Below are 6,682 nucleotides of genomic sequence, written 5' to 3' on the forward strand. Positions count from 1 at the left end.
AAATTTGTACATATGTTATGTGACTGGGCATCAGACCACTATCGTGTGTAACTCCCTTTGGATACATTTAAAAATCACTGCTTAGTAATTACTGAATTAGATCCTTTCAACTATTTAAACTTATGGTAAAAGGTGAATAATAACTTTAAAATGTATGAGAGAATTACTGTTTTTGTAAAATTCTGTTTGGTGAGCAACCGTGTTGGACATTCCAGGTTGTGAGTGGGGCTGAATGTTCTAGGGCCTCACGGAGGATCCCGGGAAGGGAGGGAGAGAGCGTTGGCACTGCCATCGTCCTTCCTGGGAAACGCAATACGGAGACGCTTACCTGTCTTACCATCTGGATGATGGCCGAGCCTCTTCCAGCAGAGAGGCCTGGCAGGGTCCCCAGATGCATGGAAACCCAAAGAAAGAACGAATCACAATGCTGAGCCTTAGACATATCTCAAAGCCAAAACTGCCTGTAGGTGGAATAAGTCATTTAGATGTGCACGCATAAAAGAAGTACATTGTGGCCACTTAGAAAACATGGTTGCAGGCCCGACCGGCGTGGCTCAGTGGTTGAGCATCGACTTATGGACCAAGAGGTCAGGGTTCGACTCCCTGTTGGGACACATGCCCAGGTTTCAGGTTTGATCCCCAGTAGGGGGCGTGCAGGAGGCAGCTGATCAATGATTCTCTCTCAACATTGATGTTTCTAACCTCTCTCTCCCTCTCCTTTCCTCTTTCAGAAATCAATATAAATGTATTTAACCCCTTCCCCGGCAGAAACGTGTATACTCGTTTTCACAAAATGTTCTTTTTCAGTCGTCGACGAGTATACTAAGAAAATATGGTAAAAAAATATGGTTTATAGGAAGACGAGTTACAAACTGTTTTCATAACCAGCATCAAAAATACTATATAGAACCAAAATAAAAAAATTAGTCTGAAAAAGAAACGTTTTTAACAAAAAAATTGTTGGGGAAGGGGTTAAATAAAAAATAAAACATGGTTGCATCATCATATTCACTTTTATTTTCTAGGCTTTATCATCTCAAATATAAATTGCTGAAACAAACTGATGTTATTCATTCCTGTTGAGAGCAATTATTTTGTGCCAAATGCTACACAGATTCAGACTGACCATGAAAGCAATACGTCTGAGGCAACCCCAGTGACGGAGACACAGCTAGAAATCAGCTGGAAAATGGGCGTGAGCTCAGAATATCAGAGCTTTGCGTTTTACTCGAAGGATTTAGGATTGGGGCTTTTATCTTGATAACACGGGGAATAGAACGCATTGAGGAATATGGTGGTAAGGACAGGAAACGGGCCTTTCTTTTTCCTGGCTGTGGCCTTCCACAATTTGTGAGAAGCTTCTGGTGATTAAACCCCGAGATTGCTGGCTCCTTTGATTCAAATAGCCCCTCTGCTTGAACTGCAGGTAAGCTGCTCTCGAGGCTGCATTTTGGCACCCCCCTCCTCCCTGCTGTTTTCACAACTCAGGGCTAAGGCACACCAAGGGGTCTCTCGTTAGCAAACTTCTTAAACCTCTATTTCCATTCCACTTTCTCCATAGAATTTTCTCATCATATTAAGTGCCCTTCCCCCTCCCTTTCAAACCAAAGCCCTCCCACCCCTTGCCCCTCCTCAAACGCTTAGTAACTTCTGCTCTTTGTAAAATTCAAGCGTGATTTTCAGGCTTGGGAAAAATACTGATAAGACACGTCCTTAGGACATCTGCCAGACTGTCCTCTGGAAAGCACACAAACCATAACTTTTCAAGGCAGCCCCAGATATCTGTTCCACCGCAACGGAATTCCCTTCCCTTCCTTGTTGCTTAGCAACAGCCTCGCCTTCAAAGAGCAGGTGTCTCTTTCCTGCCGGCCCTGTACCGACTGGCCATGCACCGGCCCTTTCCTCTCCTGGAAAGTAAATAAACTTCCTCGCTGCATCCCTTCCTTCAGTTGTGGCTTCATTCACAGCCCGCATCACCCGCCAAACCCCAACGATGGCAATAAAACCAGGGAACTATTTTAGAAAGAGCATTGTTGTGGCCGGAAGGTTGGATTGTGGGACAAGGTTTGTATTGGGAGAGATCGCGGTGGTGGACGGATTAGGCCAGCGGTTCTCAACCTGTGGGTCGCGACCCCTTTGGCGGTCGAATGACCCTTTCACAGGGGTCGCCTAAGACCATCCTGCATATCAGATGTTTACATGACGATTCACAACAGTAGCAACATGACAGTGATGAAGTAGCAATGAAAATAATGTTATGGTTGGGTCACAACAGGAGGAGCTGTATTTAAAGGGCCGGAAGGTTGAGAACCACTGGATTAGAAGAAAAGAAGGGAATTAGGAAAACACTGTGATCGTCTCTAGATGGAGGTAATGACCAGGCTTAATTAGTGTGAGAAACATGAGAAATAAAGGGAAGGGGAGAGCCACGTAGGAGACGGAGGCACGCCTCCCATCCGTGTCTGGTGGGAGGCAGAGAGGCAGTGACACGATACTGTAGTAGAGACGCCCAAGGCAGAGTGTGAAAGGAAGGCCACAGGAGCAAACATGGGGATTCCAGGGTTCAGCTGGAAAAGGGGGGCCACGGAGGAGATGCGGAAACAATGCCCAGGACAGGAGCAGAGAAACCAAGAGAAAGCAACGCTTTAAAAACGGGGCGGCGGCTGGCAGGGCTCAGGGGTTGAGCCTTGACCTCTGAACCGGGAGGTTACGGTTTGATTCCTGGTCAGGGCACAGGCCGGGGTTGCAGGTTCAACCCCCAGTGGGGGGCGTGCAGGAAGCCGATCCATGATTCTCTCTCATCACTGATGTTTCTATCTCTCTCTCCCTCTCCCTTCCGCTCTGAAATCAATACAAATATATTAAAAAGAAAAACAAAAACAGGACCAGCTACATGATTTGTGGGGTCTCTTGTCCAAAAATCATTCAGAATTTCAAGACAGCAGCAGCAGAGCCACGCACGGGGCCCTGTGGGACCCCGCAGGCCACACCCTGGGAGCCTGAATTCCTAAAAGCCCCATAGGTGGTGGGTGTGATGCAGCAGGTGGGCATTTTGTTAATTTCAAATTAAATGATTCATCAGTGATCATCCAAACAGTTAATCCCGCTTTTTTTTGTATCGACAACCTACATGCCTGGTGTTTCCTTCTGTTTCGCTTTGTTAACTATCTCGCCCAACTTTTGGGGTGCATTTCTCTGAAGGGCTCCTGAATTGGCAGCCCAGGAATGCGTAAACTGCCGAGAAAGCATGCAGCTAATTTCGCGTACTCCCAGCAACCCTCACAGCTTCTGGCTGTCTCACAGGAAGGCAACTGACTTTAAAAGCACCCAGAGCCTTGATGAAAGTCTCAGGAGAGGACTGGCCATGCGCTCTCTGATTAAGACGCTGGTCGCCCATGAGCAGCTCTGAGTGCAAAAGTTTTTGCCGCTTCAGGGTCAGAGGATGGGTTTGTCAAATGACACAACCACATGGCGGGGGGGCGGAGGGGGTTGTTGTTTTGTTTTGTTCCTTTTTTAAAAAGGAAACTTGCAAATAGGGCTTCAGAATGGTGTCCGCAGTCTGCTGGCCTCAGCAGATCTGGGAGAGTAGCACGGATCTGGAAGGCTGCCCCGGCCGGTGACTTCCCTGCTAACCAAGTCCGACCAGCCAGCATTCACGTTGTCTACGGCTGCTGCTCACGTTCTCCTACAGGTGCTGCCATCACTCTAGATGTTTAAACGTTGACCTTGAATAAAGCAAGTAAAAATCTGCAGTAAACTGCAAAATAATCTTATTTTTAAATTTTTTAAAATTTGTTTAAATATATTTTTATTGATTTTTAGAGAGAGGAAGGCAGAGGGGGAGAGAAAGAAACATCAATGATGAGAGAGAATCATGGATCGGCTGCCTCCTGCACGGCCCCCACGGGGGATGGAGCCACAACCCGGGCGTGTGCCCTGACCGGGAATTGAACTGGCAACCTCTTGGTTCCTGGGTCGATGCTCAAGCACTGAGCCCCGCCGGCCGGGCCACCGTACTTTTAGTGGTTTCACACAAAATGAAACAGTAATAAAATAAAGCACAGGTTACAAATGACTTTGCCTGATTTCGATATTAGAGGTTTAGAAATCACGTCTTTTAAGAATATCTCCCGAGTATCTTCGGAAAACTCAGCAAAGGGAAGTTGCCAGAAAGAATTGGGCACAGTTCTCTCTCTCTGGCTCTTCCAAGCTGTTGGACGTTTCCGGGCCTTCGGTCACGTTTCAGGAAGTTGGGGAAGCCAAGGCCGCAAATGTCTGGGCCTCGGTTTTTAAAGGGGAAACAAGGCCCCGGCCGTGTGGCTCGGCTGGTTGGAGCATCACCCTGCCCTCCGGCTTCCTGTCAGGCCACACACCTGGGCCGTGGGCTCGATCCTCGGTCCCCGGGGGGGGAGGAGGGGCAGGGGGGGCGCCCATGTGGGAGGTAGCCCCAGTGGATGTTTCTCTCTCTTTTTCTCTCTCTAAAATGAATAAAATACATCTGTTAGAGCAGTGGTTCTCAACCTTCCTAATGCCGCGACCCTTTCATACAGCTCCTCATGTGGTGGTGACCCCCAACCACACAATTATTTTCGTTGCTACTTCATCACTGTAATTTTGCTACTGTTATGAATCGTCATGTAAATATCTGAGATGCAGGATGTATTTTCGCGACCCCTGTGAAAGGGTCGTTCGACCCCCTATGGGATCGCAACCCATCTGAGATGCAGGATGTATTTTCATTGTTACAAATTGAACATAATTAAAGCGTAGTGATTGATCACAAAAACAATATGTGATTATAGATGTGTTTTCTGATGGTGTTAGGCGACACCTGTGAAAGGGTCGCCACCCTCAGGTTGGCAACGCACAGGTTGAGAACCGCTGTGTTAGAGGATTCCAGGGCAGGAGGAATAGGGAAACTGAGGCAGGAAAGTGGAAAAAAAAAAGGCAAGTTGCAGCCAGCTTGTAACTCAGGAGCCACTATCTTCCCAGCCAAGGCAGGGAGAGCAAATGGTTAAAAACCGCCCGAGGAGAGACTGCGGAGGGGGAGAGACTGCAAATGCTCCGTGATCTTGCCTCGACCAGACCCACGCTGAGATGGAAGGGCTTTCTGTGCTGTGAGCATGGGAGCCAGATGCGAAGGTCTGCTGGCTTCACTTTTGCCTTTTCTCAATAAAGGTGCAGCTCTAATTGCTCTGATGATTGGCTTTCACACCGCAGCCAAGGTCTCTCGTATAAATTCACTCACATGAGAAGACAGGGATGGAGGTTGGGGACAGCCTCTCCCGCTGTCCGGGGCTGTGCTGTCTGGGAACCCCTCTCTGGTGTCGGTGAGAGGGGCCTATAGCGGAGCCTCGGGTGAGGGGAACCGAGGGCCAAGTCGCTGCAGCCCTTGTCCAGTGTCACTCGAGTCTCCCGGGAACAGAAACTCCCGTGTGCACTCTTGACTGTTTTGCAACTGCCACAAGCTCTCTCGGCTTTAAGGCCCATGATGCTGACCCGGCTGCCAGAGGCAGACAACTCAGGGAGATCGGACTCTGGTCTAGAACCGAAGGCTCATTCGGAGTCTCATTCTGGGTCACTGACGGGACACAAACACAGCAGCATGCATTTCAGCAATTGTCGCACCTGCTCTATTACCACCTGGAGGCCCCATGCGCGGATTCATGCACCTCAGGCACGGGGTCCCGGGGCCCTTGGGGCGGCCTGCGGACATCAGGCCCCAGCTCGCGCCCCCAGCCTCGCAGCCCTGCAGCCCTGCCTGGCACCCCCACCTTAGCCTGGCGCCACCCGCTCCCCTGCTCCACCATCCCTCTGGCTGCCCCACTGTCCTCGGGGCCCATGGGGCTCCCAGCGCCATGTCCCGGGCCTCCCCCTGGTGGTCAGCACACGTCATAGCGAGCGGTCAAACTCCTGGTCTAACAACTAACCCAGGGAACAATTTGCATATTAGGCTTTTATTATACAGGGCACCTAGGAACCATCCTTGGCAGCGCATAGGGCATGGTCACATATCGCATTTTAAAGGTTAGAGACCAGTAACTCCAGTTCCCGCACTTTTTTATTATACGAGTTTATTGATGGGGTCAAAGTCCATGTCCTCTCTTCGCGGGCTTCCCTGTCCTGCTGCTGCGAGAGGACACGCTGGCCGCCTCTACTCCAGAAAGAAAGAAATGCTGCTGATTAACCAGCAAAAGAATTGCAACCTAGAGGCCGCGGAGTGAGGCTGCCCCCAAACCAGCGCAACCGAAGCCAGGACAGAACCCAAACAGACAGGGGCCTCCCGCTGGCCTTTCCCGACCTGGAGAGGTTCCCCCGGTTCCCCCGTGGGGAGCGGAGGGGGGCAACCCCCCGCCTCGGGCGACGCCTCACCCCCCGCCCCTCGGGCTCTCAGTCGCCTTCTCCCCACGGTCCCGGGGCTCTGACCCTCTAGACACCTCAGGTCCTGCCCTTCTTCCAAACCGTCTCCCCGAGGCAGGAGAGAGGCGCCTATTCCCGGTAGGCCAGACGCTCCCCGGTTGGGGAGGTGGGCCCCCGTGGGTCACTGCGCATCAGCCGGGCGCTGAGAGGCGGTGCGGGCGCACGTGGTGGATGCGGTGGGCGGGTCACGGACAGGAGGAGCGACGGGGGGCGGGGAGGTGTGGTGTGGGCAGGGCGTAGGGTGCTGGGCGCGCACGGTGGG

At 51.1% G+C, this 6,682-nt stretch overlaps 1 long non-coding RNA gene across 1 annotated transcript; it reads right to left on the minus strand.

Annotated features, from left to right (window-relative positions):
* Window positions 1-6,043: 6,043 nt before the first annotated feature.
* Window positions 6,044-6,640, minus strand: LOC107184923. The gene is made up of 2 exons (XR_001515822.1): window positions 6,438-6,640; window positions 6,044-6,154 (listed from the first exon to the last, which is right to left on the minus strand). It is a non-coding gene; the product is annotated as an uncharacterized LOC107184923 (long non-coding RNA).
* Window positions 6,641-6,682: the final 42 nt, after the last annotated feature.

This window comes from Myotis davidii, unplaced genomic scaffold, assembly GCF_000327345.1.
Source record: "Myotis davidii unplaced genomic scaffold, ASM32734v1 scaffold989, whole genome shotgun sequence".
NCBI classification, from domain to species: Eukaryota; Metazoa; Chordata; class Mammalia; order Chiroptera; family Vespertilionidae; genus Myotis; species Myotis davidii.